The 21,448-nt window shown below is 45.8% G+C and overlaps 1 long non-coding RNA gene across 1 annotated transcript; it reads right to left on the bottom strand.

Annotated features, from left to right (window-relative positions):
• Window positions 1-419: 419 nt before the first annotated feature.
• On the bottom strand, window positions 420-19,416 carry LOC142600958 (uncharacterized). The gene is made up of 4 exons (XR_012834463.1): window positions 19,345-19,416; window positions 1,148-1,273; window positions 977-1,054; window positions 420-854 (listed from the first exon to the last, which is right to left on the bottom strand). It is a non-coding gene; the product is annotated as an uncharacterized LOC142600958 (long non-coding RNA).
• Between the last annotated feature and the right edge of the window lie 2,032 nt (window positions 19,417-21,448).

Below are 21,448 nucleotides of genomic sequence, written 5' to 3'. Positions count from 1 at the left end.
TGCACAGCCCGAGCGCTCCCAAAGCTCGTGCCCCAGAAGAGGTCGCAGCTATGGGTGGCTGGAGGCTTGGTGTTGCCGTCCTGCCTGCCCACTCTTTGTGGGGATGGCCAGGCCATGGGGTCCCTTGTGGCTCTCCCCATGGTGGTGAAGGAGCTGCTTCACTTGGGACCACACTGGAGGGTGAGCAGCAGCTAAATGCTCTGGAGACATGGCACGCAGAGGCGCTGGTGACGCAGGGGCTCCTCAGCTGGGAGAGCATCTCTCAGGGCACTGGACAGTTGTAAAAGAGAGGCTGAAACAGCTTGGATGGCTGCAGGTTGCTGCAGCAAATTAAATATGATGAAACACAGTAGACAGTTTTATATGCTCTATTAACTGTATTAGACCTTCATATTGGAATAATTTATTGCTGGATTCTACACAGCACAGATGAAGTGCCAAACCTTCTCCAGTTCAGGTCCTTTCCAGAAGCCTTGGCATAGAAGATACATCCAGTACGAGTTAGTAGGAGCTGGAAATTTATTCTGGAGGCTGTTCAGCAATGTCAGAGGAGCAGCTGGAACCCTTAATCCTAGTTGGTTTTTGTCATGTTGGCACTGCTGGAGCACTTGGTAGGAAACACCAATCCAAAACAGTGTTGAGGTTTCATGTAGACTGTTCAGCAAGTCCTCCTCTCCATGACCATATGAGAAGTACTCCATGTTTCAAATTAGTTTGATTTACTTCTCATCTAGTGATCTGCTGGAGCAGCGCTGGCTATGGAGAAGGTCACTTCCCGCATACTCACGCTGATGGAGTCACTGTCCACTTCATCCATTGCTGAACAGTGGCAAAAACACCCCTGGGCTGAGCGGCTGCAGGAGGAAAATGAGGCAATTCAGAGGTTATTCGTATGTGTCCCACTGCAGCGGCTGCAAGCAGGAATGTTTTTGCTGCTCCTCACACTCCTCTGCAATGAGGATGTGCAGGCACTCACCTTTGATGGATGATTACTCTTGGATGAGCTTGCTAATGGCTCCAGTTATGTCACTCATGAAGCTGTTCTTTGAGATTCCTGAAAGACCCCATTAACACTGCATTAGAATCCTGATGGGTTTCAGTCACTGAATTATTTAATTACTTAAATTTTTTAAACGTATCAGAATACCTTCTAAGTCAAATGTGACCTCTTGGTCTTCTGTGAGAGGGGCTGACCTTGACCATGCTTCAGTGGGCTGTTGCAGCCTTGCTTTTCTCTTCACACACACTCTCCCTACAGCGCTCGGCCTTGTACCTTCAGAAAAAGGTGTTATTGAGGAAAGCAGCATGCTAAGTGGTTTTCTTTTTTTGTGATTTATCCAAGTGCCTGTTTGCTCCCACATGCTGTGAGTGGATAATAGCAGTTCTCAATCAAAGTTAAAATTACTAATGCTCTTGTCTGTGGAAAATTTAGTGCAGGAAAAAAGAAAGAGGTTAATGATGCTGCTATACTACTGATCTTACTACGGCTTGTCATATCTTCATCCCTGCACCGCTGTGCAGCATTATTACATTGACTGGTTATTCCAGTCCATATTTCCACTGAACCCGATGTAAGACAACTGTATCTGATATTCTGCTAAAATGGTGAAACTAGTGTAAAAAAAGCCATGTAAACAATAACAAGAAAACAATGTTTTTTCAGACAATATGTACATCATACACTGACACTGACAATTCAACAATATGCTAAGAGTGATTAGCACAGAGCATTACTCTGTCCTCCTCTTGAATATATGTTTATAACAGTAAATTTTGTCTACGTATTTCCTCAGAGCTGGAAGCTGTTGAAATTATTTTGCACAGGATGTTGGAGTAGTCTTTAAAAAAATTGAGCAACAACAGCAGCCACTCTTACTTCAAGTTATTGACATTTCAGTGCCTGCCTGCAGTTCCGACATCCATAGACAATATACCATTAATTATCTTTTTCTAATTGTGTTCACTCTAGGGTCTTTTGTGACTCACAAGTTATGACTACTTTTAAGTTGTAGTCTGCTACAATTTTTTTGTCAGTCTAAAAGGGCAGAAAGATGATTCCTTGCACTTATATATTCTCAGTCTTCTACTGAACACATTTAATTTATGGGAACAGTGGACCTAGAAAATGGGACAGCATTAGAGTTTCATATATTCACGTACAAGGTCATTTTTAGTTGAGATAGATGAACTCTGATGGATTACACAGTGTCAAATTATATGCCTCAAATTATATTTATCAAATTATATGATGTAGTAGTGATGGAGTGGTTTGGCCAAGTCACGGTAAGCTCCTTATCTGAAAAGATCTTTTATCAGGCATCTGAAACCACTCTTGGCTACTTAATCAAAACGAGTCTGGTTTGCAGGGATCATCAGCATGCATGGGTCGCTGCCTAAATTACTCCATCTGTATGGTAAGAGCAACTCAAATGATTGCTTGTTAGATAGTGTGGGATCAAGTCACCCTTTGTCAGAGTGCCTGGTCTCTGACACACTGCAGCCTTCAGCAGATGGATGAAGTTATCCTTTGGGTGCCTCAGGCCCAGCCAGAGCCCCGCTGAATACTGTGAGTTCCTTGTGGCGTTTTAGAGAAAGATTAGCAAATTGCAAAATTTACTCTTAAGATATAGTTCTATCCAAAGGTTGTCCTCCCCTGTACCCTGGATACCTTCAGTGTGCCTCTTTATACTCTTCCCGGTGCTACGCGGAAGGTTTGTTATTACACTGGCTCCAGTTCACAGACATGCAGACACATGTCCTCTGATATCACTCCATACCTTCTTTCACAGGCCTAATACAAAGCTCTTGGCAGCTAGTGGAAAGATTCCCATTTTTCCCCAAATTTTGGAAGAATCATTCCCAAAGTCTCAAATCCCCAAACCCCAATTTTCCCAAGAGTCCTCGTTTGTTGGAGTCTGCTGCAATGTAAGCCTAAATTCAGAAAGTCTTAAGCACAATGAAATATGACAGTACTTCCAGAGGCAATTGCTGGGGCTGTTTCCTTGCTGAAAATTACACACATATTTAGCTCCCAGTGAATTACCTTCAACAGGTGCCTGCATGGGGCCAGCACGGGTGTGGGCTCAGAGGCCAAGCCGTGGGCCAAGCGTGCGAGGTGCTGCCCTAACAGATAGAAGCCATGGCTCTTTCCCAGAGACCTTGCAGTTCTGGGTGTGTTTGCCTTAGGAGACAAAAAGGGAGCTAATTTAATGCAAGTGATCAGACACCCCTAAGGCACTTCTTGCCTTAGTTATATTTGCACAGGAATAAAAAGGAGTAGAAGGAAAACTCTGCTATTATCAGCACAGTTTGACATTCCCGGTGCATTAGCACATGAAATGATCTGGTGACAGAGTAAATAAGACACGAAAAACTGTTAAAAAGCTTTTACAACAAATGCTAAGATGCTTCCATCTCAAAGGTGACCTGTAATTGTTAACAATTTGCAAAAACAACCACATCAATGAAAATGAGGGTTACAATACAGTTATTACAAATGCTTCAAATAATCACGTTAAAGTATTCAGCACAACTGGCTTCATACATGCCTTTTCATTTCCAGCTAAGGCCCTGTGACAATTGGGCTGGCTGTATACTAGCAGCTGGTAACAAACGTCTCCACAGGAGCTCTTTGCTTTTGCAGAGGCAGCACAGCTTCCCTGCTGAACCCAATGGCTTTTGCGAGTCCTTCAAAAATGCCTGACTTCGTAACCCTTCTCTAGGTCCTGCAGGCTGAAGCTGGATACTGTCCAGCTATGGCAGTCATGCCCTTACTACACTTTATCTCCATGTCCCGACAGTGATTTAATTTTATCCCACAGCCTCCCAAGGTGCTGCTTGAGCAAGGAGCTGGCGATCTGCCCTGGACGTCTGAACAACCAGTCCAGGTGGGCAGAAAGGGGCCACATCAGGGTACAGTGGTCTGTGAGACAACTATCGTGGCCAGGTGTGCTGGCGGCAGTGCACGCCAGTCCTGTTGTGTTCTGGATTAGGACTTCAACTTCTTGATGGGATTTTAAATAGCTTTTATGGCCAGCCTCATATTATAGCCACCAAAGCCAGTGATTTATTTAATTTAGAACAGCTTTATTCAGAGGCGTTTACCCACAGTGTCCGAATGTGGAGGCGCAGGAAAAGAGGTCACTTACAATTTTTTTTTTTTTTTTTCTGGTTATTTTCAGCAGTCCTCTATTCAAAATAACTCGGAGCTGTGCACAAAGACTGATTATCAAACCTATCCCGGGGATTTAGTCACACAGCTGTGCATCTAAATCTCCTTAACCATGTTTCAACAGTCTCAAACACATGATGTTAAATTGGAGACAGGATTTTTGGATTATAGTTGGTGAAATGGAAGAGGGAGCACCAGGGTTAGAGACTAAGTAAAGGTGTGCCTTCTGCACAAGGCAACTGGCTGTGAGGTTGTACTACAAATGGTGGCATGGAGGAAGGATCTCCTTGGCCTGAGAAAATCAAACAGTATAGACTGCACCAGACTTTATTAAACTAGAAAGAAGCGTGCACTAGGACAGCAGCACCGCTCTTAAAAATACAGCGTATTTTGCACCTGAGGAGTTTGGAGTTTGACGGCTTTACACCTTTGGAAACAGCCGCGGATGGCGTGCTCTGCTCAGAAGAATTGCTGTGACCTGCAGGAGCAGGAGCTGAGGCCCAGAGCTGACACAGTTTCCTGATTAAGCTGTAACCAACACAGCGGAAGCATCCTTTTTCCCTGAGACCCAGTCTCACAGCTTTGCCAGATTATTTTGACATGTTTTCTCCACCCTAAGGATTTTAACTCCACTTGTAACAATACCTTTTAGCCTGGAAACACTGTTGATTTTCTCTGCAGATTCTTGCCAAAAAAAAGCGGGGGGAGAGGGGGAAGCAAAAAAGCAAAAAAAGAATTTATTTCCAGACAATTAAGAGTACTGGAATTGTTCAGGTGCTAAAGTCAATGCAAGGTATGAGCTGGTAAGTGGCAGGCTTAAATGTTAAAAATCTCAAGGTAGCAAGACAATGATTTGAAGAGGGCTTCTCTCTTCCGATTACTACAGAGAAAGGATGATATTACAGTGAACTTTGTTAAGATGTAATATTCCCAACAGAGAATAATTGATGCTAACGCTAGTGTCAAACGGAAGATCTGAAAGAGACTAATTACTTTTTCTGCTAGGAAGAACTTTCCATTTTGTCACTGCTTCGATACCTGAGCAATCCCATTAATCTCAAACAACTGAATCCCAGCTCCTCTGCTTAATTTCTGCTGGGAATTGAGGGAAATAATAGCAAAACCAGCCACACCAGAACTTACAGTAACTCAATTTGATGTCCTTAAAACAGAAAAACATGTCAAAACATTCCGGATAGTCTTTTAGCATTCATTTTTAAGAAGAGTGCAGCTAGAAGAAAGCAAACATCCAGGGAGCAGGGTGTCTCATGGTGGGTGCTGATTTAGCCGTGCACTGCTGGGATGGGGAGTGAGGGTTCCTACCCCCATGCTCTTGCATGGGGCAGCGGGGACATGCATAGGGCTAAAAATGGAGGCTCAGAGGGAGGCTGGCTCTGCTTGCTAGTGGGAAATTTTTCTCCTCTTCTTTCTTGCTGTCATTAGCTCATGACGGGGGGAATGTGCTCTCCCTCCAGCTTTTGTACTGCCTCTCTAGAGGTTTCTATTTGGTCCTGGCTCCCAGACTGAAAGAAAGCAGTTAGCTACCTCCCTTGAGCATCTTAGTCTGTTAGCTCTGAAGCTCCAAGAAAAGTAAGTGCTCAGGTTGTTTGAGAGAGAGCATCAAGAGAAAGCATCATCTTGTGTTTCAAGAGAAAGCATGAGCTGGAAATGAAGGGGATTAGCACAACATCTACAAAACTACAGTAGCTCCGCAGCGTTCCAGCGATCTTCCCTTACTCAGTGTTTACTCTGCTCTTGAGTGCTGCTTTATGGTGGTGTGTGTCCTCCCTGATTATGTTGCAAAGAAAGAGAGAGAATCTCAATGAACACCTTTCAGACAACATTCGACTCTGCAAGAACTTTGTCAGACTATTTAACATTGGCAAAGAGGAAATAAGTTTAATTGCTGGGAGGAGGGATATGAAACAACATTTTGTTGTTCTTCACAATAAAGTAGGAGCTTTGGGAGTCTCCTTGAAGAGCATGAAGATGCCACTTACGTGATGCTGTAAAAAGGCAGGAGCCAAATCCCATTGGAAACTCCATGCTGGAAGGGACCGCAGGAGATGATGTGCTGTTAGGAGAACAGAGCTCATATCTGATCCCTATCAGCACCAGAAGACAAGGCTTTCTCTTCAGCTAGGCTATGTTTGGCACATGAAATGTCAGGAAAATGCAAGCTTCTTGGTGTCACAGGAAGCATTTGTATTTGCCTGGATGACGTTGATTTGGAGAAGAAGTCTACGGGTGAAGATGTAGAGATCTCTACATGATCAGAGGTGCTCTATTTCTTTCCAAAGGTGCTGGCTACATCCACACCCACTTGTGAATTCAGTGCAAAGGATAATGCACCTGGGGACAAACATGGGCACAAGAAGATTAACACTGGAGTGTGACTGGAAGTAGGCAACCACGTCACCATATCTGCCCAAATTGGTAAGGAAGGATCGAAAGTACCCTGGAAGTGGCTTCAAGGGAAATTTATGCCTAAATGAGCTGTCACAAATCAGCAATTTGGGATGCCATTTTGTAGCATACCTGACAGGCATGTAATAGAAATTGAATACAAATTTCGAGGGACCAAAGGACATCATTTCAGAGATCCACGAGTAGTCAGTTGTCCAGGGACATACCTGAAGACAATGTTGGTTCAACAAGAAACAATGACTATCTAGATCTCTGTGTGTTGATGCTTCAGTGCAGAAATGCAAGGAACCATCAAGAAATTGTTGGCAATTTAACTCCATCATGGTAGGCATAGGCAGATGGCCAGGATGTGGTGCTGATAAGCAGGCATAGCTTGATGATTTTCTTACCATCATCTGGCTTCACTGTCCAAGGTCTACTTTTACATGCAATGGGCATTTCAAGCTCTTTTTGACTCCATAACATCCACTGGTTTTTTTCTCCTCTATTTGCCAAAAAACATTCTAGCACAAGTGAGAATTCAGACTGATTGATTTTCAGAATAATTTTCAAGATCACGCAGTATTGCTCAGCCTTGTACTGCACACAGTTTGAACCACATGCACAGGATTTTTTTTTTACCTCATGGAACAGCTTAAAGTATTCTATCTAATATGGCTCAAAATTAGATCAGCATTGGTACTACTGTACTAGATAGTAAAATTATTTGAAGGTTGTTACATTAAAAGGTCCATTAAGATATTTGTTGTTGAATCAACAATGTAAAAGCATTATGCTTAAAAGTAGCCAAAATAAAATTACTTCCATGCTTTGCCTGCTGAAGATAACATTTAATAAACAATTTTATTAACCAGTTCCAGGGAGAAAACATATTTTTCTGAAAATAGACTATGGTATTAACAGTATAATGAATTAAATATAGAGAAAAGAGAGATATTACATGCACTTAAAGTATAATTTTTGAAATAACTATAACACCTTTTTCCCCCTCTTGAATAATGCGCACTGTATGCCTGGTTAGAAAACAATAGCTTGGTTATGAAATAATGGAAATTTTATCCATGAAGATGCCACCCTCACATTAAAATCACCACACAGCTCACACTGTGCTGCCTGCAAGCTTCTCAGGTATAAATCTAGCAATAAATAAGGACTATTTTACCATGGCTCTTAACCTTATGGAAATGTCTTATTAAATAGTTGATTAGAATGTGCTATACACTATCAAACAAAAACAAGAACATCAAATGAAGCTGCACTGTAAAAATTAAATCAAGAGATGAGATAAATGCTAGCCTCCACATTTTTAACCTACTTTTACATTTTACATTTGAAGTTCAACCTCTGAAGACTGGATGGTAACAGCTCTACTTGCTCTTTGCTGTTGTGCTACACGCTGCCTTGCAGCTGGAGGACCCAGAGGTCCCAAGGCACAGCTGCACAGCAGGGAGAACCATGAGCTCCCAGTACCCGTGCTGGTCGGTGGCACAGGAGCTGGTCACAGCCTGGGGTGCTCGTAGAATTATAGAATCATTTAGGTTGGAAAAGACCTTTAAGATCAAGTCCAGCCATTAACCTAGCACTGCCAAGTCCACCACTAAACCTAAGCACCACATCTACACGTCTTTTAAATACCTCCAGGGATGGTGACTCAACCACTTCCCTGGGCAGCCTGTTCCAATGCTTGATAACCCTTTTGGTGAAGAAATTTTTCCTAACATCCAATCTAAACCTCCCCTGGTGCAACTTGAGGCCATTTCATCTTGTCCTATCGCATGTTATTTGAGAGAAGAGATTGACACTCACCTCAGTACAACTCCCTTTCAGGAAGTTGTAGAGAACAATAAGGTCTCCCCTCAGCCTCCTTTTCTCCAGGCTAAACAATCCCAGTTCCCTCAGCCACTCCTCATAAGACTTGTGCTCTAGACTTTTCACCAGCTTCATTGCCCTTCTCTGGACACACTCCAGCACCTCAATGTCTTTCTTGTAGTGAGGGGCCCAAAACTGAACACACCAGTGCCAAGTACAGGGGGACAATCACTTCCCTAGTCCTGCTGGCCACACTATTTCTGATACAAGCCTGGGCACCTGGGCTTACTACTGGCTCATATTCAGCCAGCTGTTGACCAACACCCCCAGGTCCTTTTCCTCTGGGCAGCTTTCCAGCCACTCTTCTCCAAGCCAGTAACATTGCAAGGGGCTGTTGTGACCCAAGTGCAGGACCTGGCACTGAGCCTTGTTGAACCTCATACAATTGGCCTTGGCCCATCGATCCAGCCTGTACAGATCCCTCTGCAGATCCTTCCTACCCTCAAGCAGATCAACACTCTCACACAACTTGGTGTTGTCTGCAAACTGAGGGTGCACTCGATCCCCTCGTCCAGACCATTGATAAAGGTATTAAAGAGAACTGGCCCCAACCCTGAGCCCTGAGAAACACCACTTGTGACCAGCCGCCAACTGGATTTAACTCCATTCACCACAACTCTTTGGACCTGGCCATCCAGCTAGTTTTTTTGCCCAGTGAAGCGTACGCTCATCCAAGCCATGAGCACCCAGTTTCTCCAGGAGAACACTGCGGGAAACTGTGCCAAAGTCTTTACTAAAGTCTAGATAGACAACATCCACAGCCTTTTCCTTATCCATTAAGGGAATCACCTTGTCATAGAAGGAGATCAAGTTAGTCAAGCAGGACTTGCCTTTCATGAAACCATGCTGAGTGAGCCTGATAACCTGGTTGTCCTGTACATGCTGCGTGATGGCACTCAAGATGATCTGCTCCATAACCTTCCCCAGCACTGAGGCCAGACTGGCAGCCCTGTAGTTCCCTGGATCTTTCTTCCAGCCCTTCTTGTGGATGTGCGTCACATTTGCTAACCTGCAGTCAACTGGGACCTCCCCGCTTATCCAGGACTGATGGTAAATGACGGAAAGTGGCTTGGTGAGCACTTCTGCCATCTCCCTCACTACTCTTGGGTGGATCTCATCTTGCCCCATAGACTTGTGTGTGTCTAAGTGGTGTAGCAGGTCACTAACCATTTCCCCTTGGATTATGGGGGCTTCCTTCCACTCCCCGTCCCTGTCTTCAAGCTCAGGGGGCTGAGTATCCTGAGAACAACTGGTTTTACTATTAAAGACTGAGGCAAAGAAGGCATTAAGTACCTCATCCTTTTCCTCATCCTTTGTCAGTATGTTTTCCCCCTTATCCAACAGAGGATGGAGATTCTCCTTTGCTCTCCTTTTTGTTGTTGATGTATTTATAGGAACATTTTTATTGTCTTTTATGGCTGTAGCCAGATTAATCCCTAGTTGGGCTTTGACCCTTCAAATGTTGTCCCTGCATAGCCTCACAACATCCTTGTAGCCCTCCTGAGTTGCCTGACCCTTTTTCCAAAGGTCATAAACTCTCCTTTTTTTCCTGAGTTCCAGACAAAGCTCTCTTTTGGCACATGGGGACAGGCTGCTCCTGCAGCTTTAAGATTTCCTTCTTGAAGAGTGTCCAGCCTTCCTGGACTCCTTTGCACTTCAGGATTGCCTCCCAAGGGACTCTGTCAACCAGGCTCCTAAACAGGCCAAATTCTACTCTCCAGAAGTCCAAGGCAGCAGTTCTCCTGACCCCCCCCCCTTACTTCTCCAAGAATCAAAAACTCTACCATTTTGTGACTGCTATGCCCAAGATGGCCTCCAACCATCACATCACCCACAAGTCCTTCTCTGTTCGCAAACAACAGGTCCAGTGGGGCGCCTTCCCTAGTTGGCTCACTCCCCAGCTGTGTCAGGAAGTTATCTTCCACACAGTCCAGGAACAGTCCTAGACTGTTTCCTTTCTGCTGTATTGTATTTCCAGCAGACATCTGGTAAGTTGAAGTCCCCCACGAGAACAAGGGCTAGCTGCTTATAGAACATTCCATCTGCCTCTTCATCCTGGTTGGGTGGTTTATAACAGACTGCTATAAAGCACGGGAGGACGATGCAACTCCATGTTATTCACTTTCGGGAAGTTGCTTTAGTCAAGAGTGCAAACTCTCAGTTTTCTCCCCATCTTCTGGCTCTGGCTGCTCAAGAACCATCCTTGCAATCCCTGGGTTTTTTCAATCTTCCTCTGATGCCCAGGCAGATGCATTGGCAAGGGACAGTCTGGGAGGATACAGCTGTGGGGAGCAATGAGACACTTGCCGCCTTAGTGACAAGCCTCACAGAGCAGTGTTGACTGTGGGCAGAAGATGGTAATGATCGCCAGAGCACCCTTTCCATGAGCGAAAGCTACAGGGTCATTCAGTGTGACACAGCCTAGATCATATACAGAGTATGCAAAAACTCCTTCACATCTGAATAGGTTGGGAAAGAGCTTGCAGTTAGCTCTGTTCACATTTGCTGAATTCCCCAAACTATAAAGGAACAAGGATAATAGCATTAGTAACGCACCCCTTAGAAAACTCCCTCAGCAACCAGAAAATAAAGAAATTTGGCTTATGAAAAGCTGAACTCTTTAATAAGATGTGAATAATATTTTCTCCCCTATTTGATTATATATTAATAATTCATTTATGTTCGCAGCAGTTCCCCGATACCTATTGTCTCCAGTGGGCATCAACAGTGCCTAAGGGATGCAGACAAAACCCAAAAGTACACGCAGTGAATTTGTATAGATAGCAGGGACTCAGGAAAATTGGCATGAATTTTTTCTTCCAATATGCTGCTGTGACTGGGCAAAGTCCTTACTTCTCCCCAGGACCTGGTACTTGGACTTGCCCTGGTAATGCAAAGCAGTACCTTCACATGAGCCTCAAGCTCATCTCCGTTCCTGAGCTTGGCTGTCCCTCAGGCTTGGCTTGGACTTTCTCACCTCGTTTCTGCACTTGTTCTTTTGGCTGCTCTTCAGCAACCTTGGGCAGGGTTCTCTGCTAGCTCTTATTAACAGGAACAGTTAACAGAAATGGCACAATTACAAGTTTCCAAACACCCATGAGGTGCTTTTTGACAGCTAGCTAAAAAAGTTGCAAATACCTCCACCAGTAAATCCCAGTATGCCTATCTATTGCCCACCCACATTTCCAACTTGCCTCAAAGCCAGCTGTGCATAAACCTCTTGTGTATGGCTGAAGTGGTGTTCTTTATGATATGGTTTTTCCTCCTGTATGAGACACTGTAAGTATTTTCCTCTTTTGCTTTTTTTTAGCAAAGTGTTTGAAGATAGATCTTCTCTTATCAAATACCTGGGAAAATAAGCAAGCTTTATTTTTTTTAGCACGCATTTCCTTTTAGAAGCTTAGTATGTATGTTAAATCATAAGCCAGACCCTATAAATAATAACAGTTACAGAAAACTGATATTTTGACACTAAATACTCTATCCTTTTCAAAGAGACAATTGGACTACAGTAGTCATTAAAAAAGTGTCAATTGTTATTTAATATGAGGAGATTTCGGAGTAAATTTGGCACTGTTGCTGTTAGTGGAGGATTTCTCCCTCTCTCTCAGACACTTTTGTGCCTACTAAAGAGAAGAGAGAGTTCGTGTTTGCCTCAAACTCTTCAGGACAGAGATGGTCACAACCAACAGGTTAAATGCAGGGCTTGTTTCACGTCTTTAATAATGCTAAGAGAAACTGCATGTAGAAATTTCCCTAATTTCTGGTTCTAAACTTCTCCACAAGTGGGAGCAATGAGGCCCATAGTCGCTGCCCCCAGACCAAGGACGCAGCCTTTTGGACTCCCCAGACCCCACGGAGGCTCAGCCAGGCAGCACAGCCCAACCACCGGAGGTCTTCTGACACCAGGCTCCAAGCACAAATTGTAATGATTTTGGATAACTACTATTCCTTGCAGCAAAACAAGAATTTCCTACTACTTCTTCCATTTTTGTTTGTTTGTTTTGTTCTCTGTCAGAGGGAGGCTTTTTCTTTCGTGTCCATGCATTACCTGACACAACTGGAAAACATCCACAGAAGGAGACCATGGGTTTCCTAACAGCAAAAGGCTCAAATAGCTAACGAGATCTACCTCTCCCCTCCTCCCCGTGTCTGACGGGTTAGCTTTTTCAAGGACCCGTGGGAGGAATTCAAATATGGACAAGATGATCGCAGTTTTTCAGAGGAACATTGTGTGTTTTAATACCCCTGAAAGCCCTGCTAAGACTCAGCAAGCAGACGCTGTGTGACACACAGCCCAGAGAAAGGCTCATACACATACTGCAGGAGAGAGCAATTATAACCCCTCAGGTGAGTGCTCTATTCATATCAGCCCCTAATGCATAATTTGGCAAACTATTCAGGCTTTTCAGATCTTTGTTTCAGTCCAGGGAACAAAACCAACGATGATCTAGACTTTTAATTCAGGAAGATAATGTCCAGCATAATTTGATTTTTAGCTGTCTCTTACAGAGTGGAATTCACACTCACACTGTGCAAAGTGGCTTTATCAAATATTTACAGCTCTGTGAGACTGCTTGGCTAGTCTGTGCTAGCCTATGAAATATAACAGGTACAAAATCATTAGTCTCGGCAAAAAGAGAAAGGTGGATACTTGACTTTCACAGCTCAGGGAAATGTGAATTGCATTGAAAACCACCTGAGCAGCTGTCAGCTATCACAGCCAGACACGTCAAAGAGAGCTGGGTGTGTGGATGTACTCAGCTGGATCACTTCACTCTGGTCTGAGCAGGCACATGCTGCTCTGACCCTCAGAAGTTTGGAGGAATCAATTGGAAAACATCTAGTAAAGAAAAAGTACGTGTGTCTGCTAATGTGACCATTTCAGACCTCCCTCTTAATTTCCAGACTGGATGCTAAGTAGTGAGCCTAACCTATTTATTTCAGCCGTTTGAGAAGTGCTTTGTTATGTTATTTCAATGCTATAATGAAGTATCTTGCTAAATGGATCAAAATTAAGTTATTTGCTGTATGAATGTGTGAATCACGCTCTTATATTACCCACTCTGATGACCAGGTCCTGCTGGGCAGCCACCTTTGGTTTGCACCTTTGGAATTTTTGGGATGCGAAATTAAGACACAGCAGATATGATTTTGCTAAGCTTCAAGGGTTTCCCCTCATGCGAAGCTTCACACATATGGGAAATGCTACTACTCAAAAGCATCACTGCAAGAACACAGAAGTGTTCTTGGTGTTGATGGGAAGCTGTCCATTTCAAAATGAAGATATTACCTATTTGACTAGCAGTCATTGCATGTTTGCAAGTTAGGAAGGCATAGTTACAGCTCAGCTGTCTATGAAACTCTCTCTAGGAGAAAACGGAAAGATTTTCATCAACAAACCACTTGAGGCAAGGCACAAAGCATTCAATTCTGTGAAACACAGAATAGTGGAATTATCCTGGCAATTTACATGTGAGCTCTGAGTCAGTGCTTTCAGGCAGGCAGTAATTCCACATGAGCATCCCTGATGAAACAGGATCATAAATCTCTTTCTGAATGGTATTTTTCAATACATGTGCTTGGCTTCAAACTTCTCTCCTACAGGAAAGACGCTCAGAGACCAAAGCAGCACAGGACCCAACCCATGGAGTGCAGTTCAAGAGAGTTTTTTGCTACATAGGCCCTCATTTGCATGTTCCTATGCTAGTTTGAAATGGGTATTCAAATAGGTAACTGAAATAGGTATTTCAAAATAAAAAAAAAAAAAAAAAAAAAAGAGAGAGAAACAGCAGGGCAGGTAGTAATTTCTCTCTAGGGTAGCAGATAGCCTGGCCAGCTTGATTAAAAAAGGGCAAAAAAAAAAAGCAAATCAGAACCAATAATACCTCAATAAGAAAACCTAATTTAGCTTGTAGGGAGGAATAAGTTAATCTGAAAGTAAGTGAATGTGTAGGTTTTTTTTCTCTATAAATATCTTTTTTCTTTTGCTGCTTGTGCTATAAATATTAGACAAAGTCTCCTTTCCAAACAGATAAAAAAAGGTGGATCAGGACCTGGTCAGTGCGTTCGGACCCTGAACTGAAATTGGAAAATGGTGAGAGGCTGTCATAGCACAGGTAACTGCTAAAACACCCAAATGCACGAAGAGGGTGTCTGGAGGGATGGGAAAGAGCCAAGGGCTCAGGTGGCCCAGGCTGGGACAGGGGAACCAGGTAAGCACCACTCCCCTCCTCCGAAAGGCTCTGCTGAAGAGGTGACACTTCATCCGAGATGCGGGTTTGGGAGAGGGATCTTTCCCGGCCTTCTGTGGCTTCTGGCTCTTAAATCAGCATAAATTGGTAAATCAACTAGCAGCATAATTAGAAGCTGTCAGCATGATATCTCTCCATGACATCCAAACCTGGGAAGTCTTGCAGGCAAGGGCGATGCTGGAGGTCTCAGTGCAGCCTGTTACCTGCCAGGCTGAAGCCGTGGTGTTTGGCCAGAAGTGTGAAGGAGGAGGGTTTCCAGTGGTAGCAACCGAGGAGCAATGCTGGGGATTAGTGATACGCTTCCATAGCCCAGCTTTTCAGTTGTATTTGGTGAGCCACTGATATTTGTACCACTGTGTCTTTTTGAGAGTACTGCAGAGACTGAATGATGGTTTGGGTGTTATAAAAAACCCACTTTCATTTTTAGGATCCTAGACAGACCCTTCGGAGAACATGGGTGACCCTCAAAGATGATTTTGCTGTGATCTTCCACGACAAACGTAAATACTTCATTTGCCTGCTCTGCCGGCAGAGATGTCCGTTTGTGTCTTCCCACAAGGATGGGCATGGAAAGGCTGCGCCCTGAGTCGCACGGGCCCTTTGGGGATAGGGGTGCCTGGCGATGGGTGCTCACAGGTGTCGGAGAGGGAAACCTTGGCAGCGGTGAGCAGTGCCCAGAGCGGAGATGGCAGCAGACAGGGGCCCCAGCCCTGGCAGTGGGGTGAGGAGGAGCTTTCCCTGCAGGTCCAGGCAGACTCTGCACAGCCCAAGAAGCTGCCAGCTGGGCAAAAGGATCCAGCCAGCAAAGGCAACAGAGGGGGAAGCGGCGTTCAGAAAGTCCCGGACAGCAGTCACGTGTGTGAGACTAAGCCTCGCCTTTAAGAGGGTGGCCTTACTTTCGGCGTTTTGGGTCCCTGTTCCCATTCTGGATGTGAGGGAACAGTAACGAAAAGTGTAGTTCCCTGTGAGCAGAGGAGTTAGATGTTGCTGATCAATGTGCTCCTCGGGTTTCTAAATAATTTACAGCCCCAAACAGTTCTGCTCAACATGACTTCACTGCCCATGGGACTAAGGAAAAATAATCCCTTTGTAATACGAGCTCCTTGTTACAAAAGCACCTGTGCCAAGTCCTACCCAAGCCCAGGATGTCTTACAACACCCTGTGACTTTTTCAGGGCTATCTGCTTGCCTGGATGTGGGTACAGCCGCTACTGTGAATGTGACTGAGCCTTTAGAAACTTTCCCCATGGGAAATTTCTTGGCAGTCCAGTGCCGTGATTGCACCGGCGCTCGATCACATGCTGACTGCATGGGGAACAGATAACTCCTTTCCTCTTGGAGCAGACTTTTATAGATCTGAAGGCTATTAGCATGTCCTGCTTTGGTTCACTCTTCGGGTTAAAGAGCCTGATTAATCCCCCTCAGACCACGTTTTTAAGCCCTTCCCCGTGCCCTCACCGGGTAGCTGACATGCTGAGTGGCTGCGTCCTGAGCGGCAGAGCACTCCATTCAAGACGTCACTGATGGTGAGCTGCAGGACCAAATTCCTCCACATATTTTGTAGGGTGCAATCCTCCTTGTGCAGCCCTGGGAGATTTCTGCCTTTCCCTCAGCATTGCTTTTTTCTGTGGAAGTGCTAACCAGGTGAGCGGCTTCCCATCCTATATTTGCACAGCAGATTATTCCCAGCTCAGTGTGATGCTTCCTACCTGGCCTTTCTGAAACTATTTCTTCAGATCGCATCTCCAATTCACCTCCACTACATTCAAATTCTGACCTCATCTGCACCTGCCCAACTTCCCACCACAATGTCCTCCACAGACCCCGCATTTGTTACTGCCGGAATTGTCAAGAGCACCAAATTAGCTATGTAAAAAGGTTCAGAAGGGCTATTCCACCAGCTGTGTGCAGAATTAAAACCTTGGGCAGGCAGTTAGTTAACTTTACACAGGTCAAACTTGTTGAGCTTATGAATGCTGCTCATAAGAAGTCGTATTTACATACTTGAGTGTGTGGAGAATGGGTGCCGGCCGTGTTAATATACTGGTTACTTTAATAAAGAGAATCAAAATTATATTTTCAGTGAAGTTATGCTAGGGATTAGTTTGACAGACTTAACATAATTAGATGGAGATGTGTTTGGCCCAGTAACCTTTTTCTTTATCATGGTGTCTCCCTAGTGTTTGATCAATGACTTTTCAAATAGCTTTGAACTGATTTAAGGCTTTTCTCACTGTTTGCTTTGAGATCTTTTTCTCTCTTTTTAATATACAAGACTAGTCCCTTTGCGTCCCAGAAGAGATTCTCATGTCTTAAACATATCACTCTTATAGGGAGGTTTTGCTAAATCCAAACCCCTCAGTCAGAAGAGGTGCAAACAGCAGGTTCCCCTTCTACATACTCATGCTATTGCCAGCAAAGGACACCTGGATTTCAGCAGACATACAGGATCAGGGGAACATGAGATTTAAAGCTGACATTCACTGTCTTTAGGTCTCCACTTGGTGAAGCTGGTGGGTTTTACAGAAGAAAAAAAAAAAAATCAAATACACAAAGAACAAAGCTTCAAGGCACATCATCAACAGCAACAGGCTAAAGCTCAGAGCTGCTAAACCAATATTGCCTCTGCCTGAACGCTCCTGAAGGTGTCAAAGAACAATAAAAGCAAAAGTGCATCTTAACTTTCGTGGAGCTCTTAAGGCAGGCCTGCTTATCTGCTTCCTGAAAATAAAAGAAAGATACCTAAGGATACAGATAATTTTAGCATGCACAGGACTTTGTCAGCAGAGGAAAAACAAGGAACAGTTAAGTACCATTTTCTCTAATTTTCAAAGGAATCAAAAAGTACCTTCCAGAAGACTCAAGCTATTTAGAAATAAATGCTACTCTTTGGACAGCTTAATTATAGATCATTCTCTTTTTTTTTTTTTTTTTTTTTTTTTTTTTTTTTTAATACTAGAAGGTGCTCTGGTGCCACACAATCATCTGGTGCCTGACAATGATCTATGTTTCTGTTGTGTTTTAACCCTGCAGTCAGCTAAAACAACCACACAGCTGTGCTTGTAAATGAATTGCAGATCATAGTTTTACCAAATAAAAGATTCCATGTTTGTTTGTTTTTTTTAAATTGAGTAAATAACGTAAGAGCTGCTCTCCTGGGTCCCAAAGTTTGAGAGACAAATGAAATACAAAGATAGGCTGAGACCAGCCCACGATCATGAAGAGCTTCTGGCTCTTACGAGGTTGTGATCTGCATTTCAAGATGTAGTCAAGAACAGCTCGCTCCATACTTATAGACCTCCTAAAAAAATCACAGGAAAAATCCACAGCACTGATGATTTTCTAGTTCTTGTGCAGGGGGGCTGGCGATACTGTTCTGTCCACGATTTCCCCGCTTCAGTCTGCCCTGAACTTTTGAATGAGCATGATTCATGCGACTGAATGCTTCTCACAGCAGTACTTAAACCCTGGTTTGGGAAAGCAGAGAAGCACATGTTTGCCTTCAACCTTGCCTTCAGCTGCTGAGTAAGTCCACCGAAGCTCATGGCACCTAAGCCCTCACTTGAATTAAACTAGCACTTTGCTGGGTGTAAGCCTTACTTATATGTTTCTCGATGGGAAAGTAGTGCAGTTTCTGTATCATCAGAGTTGCAGATTTAGTGGTGTTCTGTAACTAAGAGCCTCAGGGTTTTTTTTAATGTGTGACTGCACACCAATTCCAGCTTTGTTCTTTTGAAACTGAAAATTTCAGGAGTTTTTCAATAAGATTCTCAGCCACCAGGAAATATATAAACACAGATGAAATGCCCCATGCTTTTAATAGCTCATTATTTAGAGGGAGTGTGGACACAAATCATGGACTTTGAGTGTAAGGTTGGTTATAAACAATAAAATGAACTAGCCGTGTTCTCTGCCCGCTATCTTTCTCTATACATGCATACTGAAGGACTCCCAATCTGTGACCAAGGAAAGGTCTCTATTCCACTTGATGCACATTTTGAGTCACAGAGACTAACAGGTAGATGGACAGTCCATCAGCTGTGTTTCATGCTCCCGGAGATCCAGTGAAGTGAGGAGCACAATCTACCTTGTGCGGTGCTGAGAATAACTGTTTTCACACCCTGTGCATCATTCTGCCACTCAGCCCCCATCCAGGTGTGGGAAAGCAGAGGGCAGAGACCTGCCCTTTCTATCCATCGCAAGACAGGGCGAGGTACTTTGGAGACCTCACAGCACCAGGAACAGTGAGCGGGGACGCCCCGACAGCCCGGGAGAGCCCGTTGCTGACCGGGACCACAGAAGCGCTGGGCACCGCGGGGAAGCCGCGCTCGGCGGGATGCCCGCCGCCCACTCTCGCTCCGAGACTCCCACCGGCACCACAGCCCCCGGACGGGAGCCCCGCAGCCCGCCGACGGGAACCGTCTCAAGCTCACGGAGAAAAACTCAGGAGCGGCAGCCTGCTGCCTACCCACCGCTCCGGGAGCAGGATTTCCCCTTGCAGCCCGTCCCTTTGGGGCAGCACCGGGAGATGCCAGCCGAGGCACCCCGCACGCTCCCGCGGCTCCCGAGGAACCCCACACGGTGCCTTCCCTCCTCCCGCCACCCCCAGCCCCGAACACTCACCTCGGCTCCGGCGGCAGCGGGTCCTGTTGCCCCCCCCGGGCGGGGGTCGCTGCCCCTTGGGGGGGGGGGGGGGGAAGGGGAGGGGGGCCTGGGCAGGGCCCCGCCGCCTCCCCGCAGCGCGGCAGCCGCCAAGTGCCGCGTTGCCCCCCGGCAGTGGGATTTATCGGCGGCAGCGGGGCGGGGGCACACGCGCCGTGCGGAGCCACTTCGGGGCCCGCCGCGGCTGCGGGCAGCGCCCGCTGCCTTTCCCGCCCCCCTGGGCGGGGGGGGGGGGGGGGGGAAGGAGGCTGGGCCGGGCCGGGCCGAGCCGAGCCGAAGGGAGGATGCGGCGGCTCCGCTCCGCGCCGGCGGGGACACGGCACCGGCCCCGCCCCACCGCGCCCACCAGGGGGCACCGCCGCCCGCCGCCGGGCACCGGCAGGGCGAGGAGCGTGGGGAGCCCGGGCCCGGCCCCTGTCCCGCCGCCGCCGGTCGGGCCAAGCGGCCGCCTCTCCCCTCCCGGCGCGGCTGCTGCCGGTGCTCAGGCACGACCCTTGCCGCTCCCCGCGCCCAGGATGCGCGGAGGGCCGGGCCGGTCTTGGAGGGGCTGTCCTTCCCCTGCGGGGGGCGGGAGGCGGCTGGAAGCTGCGGCCCCGAGTGGAGCCCGGCGGCGGGGATGGGTCGCCCCGTTCCCGGGTGGAGCTCAGGCCGCCCCGACACGGGCAGCGCCTGGAGAGTAGGTGTGTCCGCGGGCAGAGCTCTTCCGAGGGCTGGCACCTGCCGGTCTCGGCTTCGGGGACTCTCTGGAAACCGGGAGAGCCTGCTTGGGGCTTGCCCTCTCCCCGCAGCCCGTCCCTAAGTACCCCTTGCTGACCGGTGCTGGAGATGAGCTCCTGGACCAGGCGGGGCTGTAGGGAGAGCCGTGTGGGTCTGCGAGCGTGTTTTGTGATTGTAGCGTTGCATCCACGCTGGCTGAAGACACAGGAGTGAAAGTCACTCAGTTCTGCATTGTATACCCTGTACAAAGTGATACGTACCCTGTGGAAGTATCATATAGAGAGTTTCGATGCCATCAATGACTCAAGTAGCTTTTCCCTCCGAGAATGGCATCATTTCTACTAGCAATGCCTACTTTGTCAAATGCAACTTTGATGCTCTATTTTCTGCCAAAATAGATAGGATGGAAGCTTCCACACTTATCAAACAATTTGGATAAAAATGCCACAGGAGAGTCTTAAAAGGTTTCTGCTTTTCTAAGGAAGGATGGGATGCAAGAAAAACAAGTGAAGAGTGGAAGTAAAATAACCTCTGCTTTGTCTATGGAAGTTGTCTCTAATCAGAAATCATTTTATTTTGCACAGCTTCAGAAACTTCCATTTTAATGTGGAGTGTTGCTGGTTCAAAAATCTCTTCACTAAGTCTCTCATCCTGTCTCTCCTGCTTTACCAAAGGAACAGAGAAAACAAAGAGATATTCTGTCCTGGTGCTTTCTGGTGAAATGTGTCCAAGACTGCTGGAGGGCTCCATGGTCTAAAATGAGAGTGGGAGACAGCACAGACCAAGGGCAAAAATCTCCAGATCTCATTAATCGTGTGGTAATACCCTCCTCAAATTTTGAACAACAAAGGAATGAAATTCCCAAGCATTTTTTATGCTCATCAGTGCTGAAGAGAATTTCTGTCTTGGACTTTCTGTAGAGTTTCTGACATCTCTTACTTTTGTTTGGGGGTTAGAGGAGATGGGAAGACTGCTATGTGTTCATACAATGTCAGCCATATCAGGGCCACAATCTTCAGTGGGGCCGTCATCATGATGGTCAGACAAATAAAGACTGTAAGACATAGTATTTATTTAAACATGTGCATGACTGAATAAAACAATTTGCTGTCTAACTCCATCCTGGCATGTGTCCCAGGCAGTGACTCTGCGTGTCACCCATCTTCCCCTAACATACTGCAGCTACAGATAAAACAAACTTCCAGGAGCAGGAGGTGACTGTATCAACCACATACACATGGAGAACCCTCTGTCCAGGGCATCTGAAAATGAAATAAGGATTTGAAAAATAAAAGCAATATTATGCAAATGTTCAGCATGGAAGGAAAGATTTAAACTGAGACAATGG

The sequence above is a fragment of the Balearica regulorum genome, chromosome 3 (genome assembly GCF_011004875.1).
Source record: "Balearica regulorum gibbericeps isolate bBalReg1 chromosome 3, bBalReg1.pri, whole genome shotgun sequence".
In the NCBI taxonomy this organism is placed as follows: Eukaryota; Metazoa; Chordata; class Aves; order Gruiformes; family Gruidae; genus Balearica; species Balearica regulorum.
Note: the sequence above shows the minus strand (reverse complement) of the source record. Positions and strands in the feature narration are given on the sequence as shown.